We start from the raw sequence: 12,551 nt of genomic DNA on the forward strand, positions 1-12,551 counted from the left end.
GGCACGGCATGAGCGAGGTGAATGGATAGACGTGGTTATGGACAGTGAGGAAGAAGAAGAGCAGAGTGCAGAGGGAAGATGTGTGTTGAGGAAAATTGGTACAAACAGTACTCTGCTGTCTTCAATGGCTCCGAAATTGAACCTGATTAGAGTGAGGATGAATTACCTGCGATGGCAGGTGTGGTGAAGACCTCAGAGTCCGATCCTTGGCCGATAGTCATGCAAAAGATGATTCTGGTCCAGTGGGAGTGGATTCCTGCCTTTTGGCTGACCCATATGTAGTCTCAGGCTCGGTAGAAAATAAGTTGGGTACTGTTAAATTGGTCGCATGAAGTGGACTTGTGATGATTTTCTGTGTGTCTTTCGTACAGAGGGAGCAGACGCTTTGCATAATGCGCCCCGGGACAAGATCTGTGACTTGCTTTGCTCTCCGGAGCAGGGCACCATTGAAAGGAATGATTACTGGAGTGGCGTTAAGTTTTGAGGTAGAACAACTGAAATGCAAGATTCCCTGTGTCTGTGACGCCTACGGTTTGGTGCCACGCAGACATGGTTGCGAGCGAGGTGAAACTGAGAAAACAGTCTTTTCCGGACAAAGTCAAGTTAGTCATGTAAGTTTTTGTGCCGAACCCAGTAAGCTGTTTCAGATGCCAATCTTATGGACATTTTGCAGCAGTGTGTAGGTGGGAGATTGCATGATGGGAGAAGTGTGCAGGAGGGCACGGGACAAAGGAATGTGTAGTATTGGTGGAAAAAAACTGTGCCCGTCAATTGTGGGTGTGCCCGGTGTGAGAGAAACAGGTTGAGGTTGCCAGGGTCAGAGTAGAACATAAGTGTCATATGCTGAGTCAGTGAAGAGAGTAGAGGATGAGGGGTCAAAGGTGAGTAGTAGGCCTAGGGCAATACAGAGAGATACGAATTCGTGCTTCAGCAAGGTTGGCTTCTTAGCAAATCAACTGTACCGCAGAAATGTAACATAAATCACAGAAAGTAGATGTTGTGGTGGCAGCTGCAGAGAAGCACTTGGGTTTGCAAGGTTTTACTGCAGAAGAGTTACAAGGTGTGCTGAACCAAAGAGTCCCGTCCTCCCAGGCCATCAGCCTGGTGTAGGATCAGCTAAAGTCAAATTAGTGGAATGGGATGTTTTTTTAATGAAATAGTGGTATATACTGTAGATGTAGGGTTAGTTGGTGGTGCTATTCTTTTCTCGTTCTCCCTTTTCATTTTTTGTAACGTGATCGACCACACACTGCCACACAGTAGGTAGCACAAACAAAATGTGCGAACGCCATGATACCAAAGAAGAAGAGGGAGAAAATTCCACAGGCTTTTGGAATTAAAGAACAGTTGAATTATTTTGTATTTATCACCACCAAATGTTTTGAACAGGTAGACATTCAGTCGATATAGAGAGATGGAGCACCAATTCGCTAGCCTGGATTTTTAATCATGCATGGAGAGACAAGACTGTGTCAGTTGATCATTCGCGGGTATCAAGGCACAAGACGAGACCCAGATGGAGACACAGGAGGCAGATGGTTGGAGTCTTACAATGTTTGTTAATCCAAAGGTGTAGGCAAGAGAATGTTTGTGGACAGGCATAAAGGTCCAAACCAGATCAGATTCCAGGAGGTACAGAGTGGCAGACAGGCTCGTGGTCAAGGCAGGCAGAATGGTCAGGCAGGCGGGTACAAAGTCCAGAAACAGGCAAGGGTCAAAACCGGAGGACTAGAAAAAGGAGAATGCAAAAGCAGGCGAACGGGAAAACCGCTGGTTGACTTGGAAACATACAAGACGAACTGGCACAGAGAGACAGGAAACACAGGGTTAAATACACTGGGGAAAACAAGCGACACCTGGAGGGGGTGGAGACAATCACGAGGACAGGTGAAACAGATCAGGGCGTGACAGCGGGAGACAATATACTTTGTTAGATAGCTAGCTATCTAGATAGGTTTTTGAAATATTTCTCAAACCAATGCCAAGAGTGTGCAAAGCTGCTATCAAGGCAAAGGGTGGCTACTCTGAAGAATCTCAAATTTAAAATGTATTTTGATTTGTTTAACACTTTTTTTGGTTACTACATGATTCGAAGTGTTATTTCATAGATTGGATGTCTTAGCTATTATTCTACAATGTAGAAAATAGTTTTTTTTTATATAAAGAAAAACCTTTGAATGAGTAGGTGTGTCCAAACTTTTGACTGGTACTGTACTCAGCCCAGATGAGACTTTGTCTATCTTTTCTTTCTTACACAGTATATACTTTATTTCAATGTAATGTTGTTGTATCAAACATGGCCAGGAATGAGACACTACAACGGGCGAACGGTGCCAAGTTTGGGCCGCAGTCATGAAGGTAAGAACATAACTATTATCAACTTTAAATGTACATACTTACTGGAAATATCTGTCTTTACAGACTGCCACAATAAATGTATATAAAATATAGTGTGTGGCGAGGGATATACTGTATGTTAACATAGTGTGTCATTTCTAAAACTCCTCTCACATTTTCTAGCTTAGGTTTCTGGCTGGAATGAGCTGAAGTCGACAGTGTGGCTGATACTACCTTGTATTCTGTTAAACCATCTTGCCCTCCCCACAACCTGGACTGGGGCAGGGGATAAGGCCTGGTTCAGGGACTTGTTTCTGAAGACCACTCTTCACAGTAAGTTTGGAATGTGTTACACTTGTTTTCTCGAATTCTAAGTCAATTCTTAAACTTGTGTAAGTTCATGTGCGAGTCAATTGTAACTCAATGTTCTTATTTGTTTATAGGAGCAATTTGGGAAGAACTTTGCAACCCGGGATGCCACAGGTGAGGGGGTCCAGATTCAGGTCACCCGTTACCTGGAGTTGGAAGGTGCACAGGGGAGAGGGACCCGCTGCAGTGACAGTCAAAATCAAGTTTCTGACCACCTGTCTCAAAACCAGCCTCTACCCCCAAGCCACAAGACTGTTGTAACCGCTGAACCCTGTATATACTAATGTATATACAGTACTTTCATATAATTGATGCTGCTACAGCATTGTATTTATTATCTATGCACATGGGCAAACAATGTCCATTGTCTACTATATCCTTACATGCTTATTTTTTTTTAAATAATATTTTTAATTTATCTTATTTTCTTTCATCAGCTTGCCTGTTGTGCTTGATTTAGTTTATTTAATATTTGTATCAGTATGTTATATATTTACAATGTCACTTATTTGAATGCTTTCCTATGTTACTTATTTAATTACTCTTTTCTCTCTTGCCGCCATTTCACTGTATGAGAAGCCTGCATGACAACGACATGACAATAACATTTGATTTGACCGGGTTGTGATTTGTCGTCACCACTGGATCCAGGACTGGGCCTCGTTATCTGATATATTTTGCAAACACAATCATTTACAGTACTTTTCCACAAACCTTTTTCAAATTGGACATGGCATCCAATGTACATTAAATAAGGTATCAATAAATAAATCAAAAATAAGTGGTGACAGGGAGTAGGCATGCCGCTGGCTTGATGCTGCAAAAATGCCTTGCCTCTGAATGGCAGCTGTAGTGTCGCCATTCGGGAGAAGGACAGGTGTAAGGTGGTTGAGCTATGAAAATAGGCTTGGCAGAGCTTCATATCGTGGGCGCCGGGTGACTTTATGAAAAAGGTATGAAAAAGTATGAAAATGTATGAAAATGTATGGATTCACTGCTGCAAGTTGCCCTGGATAAGAGCGTCTGATAAAAAAATCTATAAATAAAATGATGCAATGGGGAAAGTAGCTGTTGCACACCGCGTGACCACTCTGGAGGAATGGCGGCCTCCCGAGTGCTCATTACTAACTGGGAAAGTGACTGATCAGAACGTCCATTCATATCCAGTGACAGATACCACGTTGACTACTACCAACACTTTGAGAGCACAGCATCATTTAAAAACACCGAATCTACCATGTCTGCTTTTCCTATTGCGCCTGTAGCAACTTGCTTTACCCTGTTTTCACTAGGCCTCATCTCTGATCCTCCAGTCTCATCTGGCTCCAGATTACACCATCCTCACAGTCCCTTTCATACCCCTGCCTCTTTCTACTCGGTGGGGGTCAGCCCATGCTGTGGCAACCCAATTGGAAAGCTAACCGATCAGACCACAGTGATGAGGCTGTCTGCAAATGCTTTAGTGGTGGAGCATTTATAAATAGAGATAGAAACATGGTTAAAGACATTCCGATCATGAAATGTTTACCATGGTCATGTAGAGGCATCCAGTCAATGCATTGTACATATGTGTGGCATGTGCAGGAACAAAACCCATAGCTTTAGTCAGAGAAGAACATAGGGCAGTTTGGGCAAATGCCAACAGTTATTTATTTATTAATATCACCTTTATTTAACCAGGTTGGCCAGTTGAGAACAAGTTCTCATTTACAACTGCGACCTGGTCAAGATAAAGCAAAGCAGTGCGACAAAAACAACAACACAGAGTTACACATGGAATAAACAAACGTACAGTCAATAACACAATAGAAAAAATATATGTACAGTGTGTGCAAATGTAGAAGACTAGGGAGGTAAGGCAATAAATAGGCCATAGAGGCAAAATAATTACAATTCAGCATTAACACTGGAGTGATTAATGTGCAAATGATGATGTGCAAGTAGAGATACTGGGGTGCAAAAGAGCAAGAGGATAAATAACAATATGGGGATGAGGTAGTTGGGTGTGCTATTTACAGATTGGCTGTGTACAGGTACAGTGATAGGAAAGCTGCTCTGACAGCTGATTCTTAAAGTTAGAGAGGGAGATATAAGACTCCAGCTTCGGTGACTTTTGCAATTAGTTCCAGTCATTGGCAGCAGAGAACTGGAAGGAAAGGCAGCCAAAGGAAGAGTTGGCTTTGGGGATGACCAGTGAAATATACCTGTTGGAGCGTGTGCTACGGGTGGGTGTTGCTGTGGTGACCAGTGAGCTGAGGTAAGGCGGGGCTTTACCAAGCATAGACTTGTAGATGACCTAGAGCCAGTGGGTTTGGTGACGAATACGTAGCAAGGGCCAGCCAGCGAGAGCATACAGGTCGCAATGGTAGGTAGTATATGGGGCTTTGCTGACAAAACGGATGGCACTGTGATAGACTGTATCCAGTTTGCTGAGTAGAGTGTTGGAGGCTATTTTGTAAATGACATCGCTAAAGTCAAGGATCGGTAGGATAATCAGTTTTACGAGGGTATGTTTGGCAGCATGAGTGAAGGAGGCTTTGTTGCGAAATAGGAAGCCGATTCTAGATTTAATTTGGATTGGAGATGCTTAATGTGAGTCTGGAAGGAGAGTTTACAGTCTAACCAGACACCTAGGTATTTGTAGTTGTTCACATATTCTAAGTCAGTGCTAATCGGGTGGGAGGGTGCGGGCATCAATCGGTTGAAGAGCATGCACTTAGTTTTATTTGCATTTAAAAGCAGTTGGAGGCCTCGGAAGGAGTGTTGTATGGCATTGAAGCTCGTTTGGAGGTTTGTTAGCACAGTGTGCAAAGAAGGGCCAGATGATCAGAATGGTGTCGTCTGTGTAGAGGTGTATCAGAGAATCACCAGCAGCAAAAGCGACATCATTGATATATGCAGAGAAAATAGTCTAGATCCTGTCAAAATTGTGTGGTTTTTTTGCACAAAAATATAATTGTTCGGCTAATAATGAGGACTTCAAGGGGGAAAATGGGCCAGTCTGTAAGAGATCTCAGTCCAACCCCAGAGCTGCAATTAGCCTGCTCTGATCAAGTCAGCCTTAGTGGAGAACAGGTACAGTATTTTTGTTTGTTCTGTCTCCGATGATTACTGTGAAGCCAGATGCTGTCAGTCCGTCTGCTGGTAAGGTTAAAGCTCTTGAAGACGTGTTTATGTGTAGTCTGAAGCACCATCACCTATCCTGCTGGTGTTTAGAGAACCAGTGTGTTGGTAGCTCCTTTCTTGAATTATTACTACACCTGGAAAGAACTTTCTGCAAAAAAATACATTATTACAGAAATTTGACTTCTCTGACCTGGATCCTTTGTTTGAACTCTCCGAGGCAGCTCTATTCATCTTGGGGGCTGCACCAAAATGCAGACCCCAGAGAAGAGGTAGATGGGACTCCGGAGGCGAACATACCATCCACCTCTTCCGAGTATATTACTTGCTAACTTTCAGTCCCTGGACAATAAAGAAGATGAGCTCAGAACGAGGATCTCCTTCCAGAGGTACATCAGGGACTGTAACGTACTCTGTTTTATGGAATCATGGCTCTCTCAGAAAATATTGTTCTTTTCCATGTGGGGTTCTCGGTACATCGCACGGACAGGAAGAAAGAACTCTTCAGGGGGAAAAAGGAGGAGAAGTTTGTTTCATGATTAAAAACTCATGGTGTGATTGTGGTAATGTACAGGAGCTCAAGTCATTTTGTCTCCCGATCTGGAATACCCCACCATCAAATGCAGACCACATTACTTCCTATGAGAATTTTCTTCGGCCATCATCAATGCCGTGCATATTACTGTCGAGTAGACAGTTAGCCAAAACGAGGTAAGGTAGCTAGCTAGGCTACTTGACTTAGCTCCTCTGTTATTCTGTCTTTTTGATGTTACTGTTTTCATTGATAGCTGTACAACATACAATTTGAAGAGCATTTATCATTAGGCAATATTCAGAGCTAAAACAAACTGCCTAGTGATTTGACATGTTACTAACCACTAGGGTTGGGGAGTAACGGATTACATTTGTTTGTTTGTTGTAAGTTGGTCTGCATTTGTAAGCTTTATTATTTTTCCTTCTTGGAATATTTGTTGTTTTGAGTAAAGTTACGTGATTTACTCATCTCTGTGTCCTGCGCCTGACTCCACCTTACCTGCTACACCTAGACGCCTTACAACGGATTAGACTACAGTACATGCTAATGTTTCCCCGCACACTGAAGCCCAATGCAAATACTATGGGGGAAACGGAATCCCAAAACATCTCCAGATGGCAGGCTGGTTGCCTGGTTGCTGTCTGCTCAGCCATTCAGAGAGCGTCCAATCGTGCATGGGCTAAAAGCATGTGGGGGGAACGAGCCAATACCAGAGCTGGCCCTCTCACATACTGACAGGGAGCAGTGGAGCGCAAGCAGGCACACACACAAAAACACACACTCTGACATATGTGCGTGAACTCAGAAACACAGATACTCTTTCTCTCTCGCACACACACACACACACACACACACACACACACACACACACACACACACACACACACACACACACACACACACACACACACACACACACACACACACACACACACACACACTCTCACACACACACTCTCATACATACACACTCTCACACACACACACAAATACTCACACACTCTCACATACACACACATGCTAACTTTCTCTCTCTCACATACACACAAACTCACACACCATACCATGACCCTAGGGTAAGCATGAAGGCTCCAGTGACAACCTGTTACATATCTGTCTAATCAAACAGGCCTGCCTGTCTCCCTGTCTCCTCACTGTGTAGACGTGTGTTTTACGCCTCTGCTCGCTTGTGATGGAGGGGTGAGGGGGAGTTCTGGAAAGTTCTCCATCCGGTAGTGGTGAATGTGCTTTTTTCCTCTGAGCTGTGAAGAGAGAGGGGGAGAGAGCTCCAGTACTGGCTGTCAGCTAGCGTTAGCCTCCCAGGCAGAGAAAAACTCGCCCACGGACTGGAGTCATGGAGGGAGGCTCTGTCATACAGACAACGTCTGCTTCACTGCTGCTGATGATGATGTTTCTGCTGCTGTGGCCCCACACTGTCCTTATCACCACACACACACAGACATAACACACATAGCCAGTCACACTGTCAGAACAAACATTCATACACACACACACACACACACACACACACACAGACATAACACACATAGCCAGTCACACTGTCAGAACAAACATTCATACACACACACACACACACACACACACACACACACACACACACACACACACACACACACACACACACACACACACACACACACACACACACACACACACACACACACACACAGACATAACACACATAGCCAGTCACACTGTCAGAACAAACATTCATACACACACACACACACACACACACACACACACACACACACACACACACACACACACACACACACACACATAACACACACACAGACATAACACACATAGCCAGTCACACTGTCAGAACAAACATTCATACACACACACACACACACACACACACAAGGGAGCGGTAAGGGCTATCTATTCCTTCAGAGAAGGCCTAAGGATTTATACAATTATATATATATTTATTTATTTGTTCTTCTATTGAATCTTTTCTATAATTTTAATTATATTCTGATTTCATCACTTCAGTTTGTGTTGGAAAGAGAAGGGTTAACACCGATGATATATATATATACATGTGACCGACCGGCTCATTTCGGTCTTATCTAGCAACAATTGAAATTGTGTTTTTAACATTGGATAAAAGACTCAGAGCTTGAAAATGGTAAATCATACACTACAATTGAGGAACAATGGTAAAGTAATTTTGCTTTGAAAGTTGATAAACTTGTAACCTCATTTTTGAAAAAATGGCCTTTGAATGTTTTGGTACCTACTGGAGAGCTCTTCTTTGTCTACACCCATTCAGCATCGTTCACACCCTCTTAAGTTTTAGCCCCGCCCATCTCTTTAAGGATTCATATGTGAGGCAATGTACTAAACAACCAAAGATTTCAAGACTAAAGAATGGATTATACCACGGGTGTGTTCGTAAATTGTCCATTCCAAAATTTAGAGCGTTTCACTCTTGGAGTGTTCAGAGAAAACCCTGAACGCTCTGGCCGAGGAGTAGGGTTGATACGAGCGTTCTCTCCAAACAACAGCAGTCAAGCACCCAATCTAACTGGCTAACGTTGGCTAGCTTGCTAGCTACTTCCAGACAAGTGAGAGAACAGCTGACTCTGACCATTTTACTCACCATAGCAGAGCTGTATTTGTGTTAAACAGAGCATTGGGGACTGTAACTGTGCTGCTGGCCAGCTGACAAGCTCAAATAGACAGAAGAGTGCTACATGGCAGACCAATCAGGACTCATCTCTCGGCATGTCAAGCCCACTCATCATCTCAGCCAATCATGGATAGCGGGAAAGTTGATGACTTTTTCTGTGGCTAAACCAACTAGTCTCGTAATTTAACAATTTTAACAGTTTGTTATTGAGGCACATTAAAGTCCACATGTTCCAGAAGGCATTTCTGCCCAAAACGTTTACGTTCAAATGGCTCTCCTGTGAAGTGGTGACACGTGACATGCGCCTAGTTTCCTGAAACGAGTCACATATACACTAGAGACTGGCAGGGGGTGCAGTTTTCAAGCCACCGTGCCTCTTTCTTGGCTCTCCCACACCATTGTAAATAATATTTTGGAAGCCATAGAAATGTATTTATTAATGTCTACATGTGTTTTTTCTACATGTATTCTACTGCAGACACTTCAATGCATACTTGTCAATTACATTTTATGAGCTAAAAAAACAATTTAAAAAAAAAATATATATATATAAACATTTTCCTTAAAGTAACATTTTTTTCTAATGTTACTGTCCCCACTACAACAAAAATACTCAAATATATGTAATTTTGTCCTTGAAACATTTAATTGAAATACTGCAGAATTCCATTCAATCCTATAGAGGACTATTTCTTCTCGGGAGTTCCAACATGGCTGACCGGTGGCTTCAATGCCTCTCACTGGCCAATGCATATCATCATAAATCCATATATACTGTGTCCTCCACTAATATTGGCACCCTGGTAAATATGAGAGAAATGGCGTGTGAAAAAATGTCTTTGTGGTCGATCCACTTGGTCTTTCATTCAAAATATTCACAAAAAATCTAACCTTTAATTGAAGTAAAATTATTGAAAAAAAATGTAAACAAGTTATTACCACACCTAGAAATTCTTATGAGAAAACTAACTGAAGTTTATTTCCTTTCACATTTGACCTTTTTAAGTTCAACTGAGTCATTAGGAACATTAGTTTCACTGGGTTATAACTATGAAGTGACACCCAGGCCAAGTTCCAATAGTCATTCATCACTATGGGAAAGACCCAGGAATACAGTAATGATGTGCGACAAAAGATTGTTGAGTTTCACAAATCAGGAAATTGCTATAAGAAAATAGCTCAACGGTTGAAAATGCCCATTTCCACTATCAGGGCAGTAATTAAGAAGTTTAAAGAAACTGGAGATGTTAACTAATCGGCCTGGAAGAGGACGTGTGTCTATATTGACTCCACGCACAGTAAGGAAGATGGTTCAAGTGGCCAACAAATCATCAAGGATCACAGCTAGAGAATTCCAGAAGTCAGTTGGGTCTTGCGGTCAGAAATCTACAATTTGCCTACAGTTTGCCAAACATTACTGGAACTTTCAACAGGACCGGGTTCTACGGTCAGATGAGACCAAAATAGAGCTTTTTGGAAAGAAACACCCGAGGTGGGTTTGGTGTAGACAGACAGATAGACATGCAGAAAAGTACCTCATCCCCACTGTGAAGTATGTTGGTGGATCTTTGATGTTATGTGGCTGTTTTTGTTCCAAATGCCCTGGACAATTTGTTAGGATACAAGGTATCATGGACTCCATCAAGTACCAGCAGATATTAACTTATTAGGGTTAGGCCCCTTTTTTCTCCACTTCCTGTCTTAATGACGTGCCCAAAGTAAACTGCCTGTAGCTAAGGCCCTGAAGCCAGGATATGCATATAATTGGTACCATTGGACAGAAAACACTTTAAAATTTGTATAAATGTTAGAATAATGTAGGAGAATATAATACAATAGATATGGTAGGAGGAAATCCAAAGAAAAACCAAAATGATTTTTTTTTGAGAGAGACCATCCTCTTAGAAATGCAAGAGAAAGGCAATTCCTATGACTTCAGCAGGGTTTCAGAATGTTTAAGGTTTCAGGCTTGTAACTTCAAAAAACAAATAGGAAGTAACAGTTTTAGTAGAAGAACAGAGTCTTGGAAATTCGTGTTCGCGCACTCCATGAAGACATTACGCACATTTCCAATTGATCATACTTCTTTCCGAAATAAATATTATAGTTTGATTACATTTTAGGGAATTTGAGGAGTAAATAGAAATGTATTTTGACTTGTTGAAACAAAGTTTAGGGGTAGATTTTCGGATTCCTTTCTCTGCAAGTTGAACGAGCAGATTACTCAAATGAATGTCGCCAACTAAACAGACTTTTTGGGATATAAAGAAGGATTTTATCAAACAAAACGACACTACATGTTATAGCTGGGACCCTTTGGATGACAAATCAGAGGAAGAGTTTCAAAAAGTAAGTGACCACGCAGCCGTCATACTGCTCAGGAAGAAGACTCGTTCTGTCTCCTAGAGATGAACGTACTTTGGTGCGAAAAGTGCAAATCAATCCCAGAACAACAGCAAAGGACCTTGTGAACATGCTGGAGGAAACAGGTACAAAATGATCTATATCCACAGTAAAATGAGTCCTATATCGACATAACCTGAAAGGCCGCTCAGCAAGGAAGAAGCCACGGCTCCAAAACCACCATAAAAAGCCAGACTACGGTTTGCAATTGCACATGGGGACAAAGATAGTACTTTTTGGAGAAATATCCTCTGGTCTGATGAAACAAAAATAGAACTGTTTGGCCAGAATGACCATCGTTATGTTTGGAGGAAAAAGGGGGAGGCTTGCAAGCCGAAGAACACCGTCCCAATCGTAAAGCACGGGGGTGGCAGCCTCATGTTGTGGGGGTGCTTTTTTGCAGGAGGGACTGGTGCGCTTCACAAAATAGATGGCTTCATGAGGATGTAAAATTATTTATTGAAGATATCTCAAGATGTTTCTAATCAAATGGCTACCCAAATTTTTGCATTGTGTGCTCCCCAACCCCTCTTTTTACGCTGCTGCAATTCTCTGTTAATCATATATGCATAGTCACTTTAACTATACATTCATGTACATACTACTTCAATTGGGCCGACCAACCAGTGCTCCTACACATTGGCTAACCGGGCTATCTGCAGTGTCCCGCCACCCGCCCCACCACCCGCCAACCCCTCTTTAACACTACTGCTACTCTCTGTTCATCATATATGCATAGTCACTTTAACCATATCTACATGTACATACTACCTCAATCAGCCTGACTAACCGGTGTCTGTATGTAGCCTCGCTACTTCTATAGCCTCGCTACTGTATATAGCCTCGCTACTGTATACAGCCTGTCTTTTTATTGTTGTTTTATGTCTTTACTCACCTATTGTTCACCTAATACATTGTTTGCACTATTGGTTAGAGCCTGTAAGTAAGCATTTCACTGTAAGGTAGGTAGGTGGGTGGGTGGGTGGGTAGGTAGGTAGGTTGGTGGGTGGGTGGGTGGGTGGGTGGGTGGGTGGGTGGGTGGTAGTGGTAGGTGGGTGGGTGGGTGGGTGGGTGGGTGGGTGGGTAGGTAGGTAGGTAGGTGGGTGGGGGTGGGTGGGTGGG

The sequence above is a fragment of the Oncorhynchus nerka genome, linkage group LG8 (genome assembly GCF_034236695.1).
Source record: "Oncorhynchus nerka isolate Pitt River linkage group LG8, Oner_Uvic_2.0, whole genome shotgun sequence".
Lineage (NCBI taxonomy): Eukaryota > Metazoa > Chordata > Actinopteri > Salmoniformes > Salmonidae > Oncorhynchus > Oncorhynchus nerka.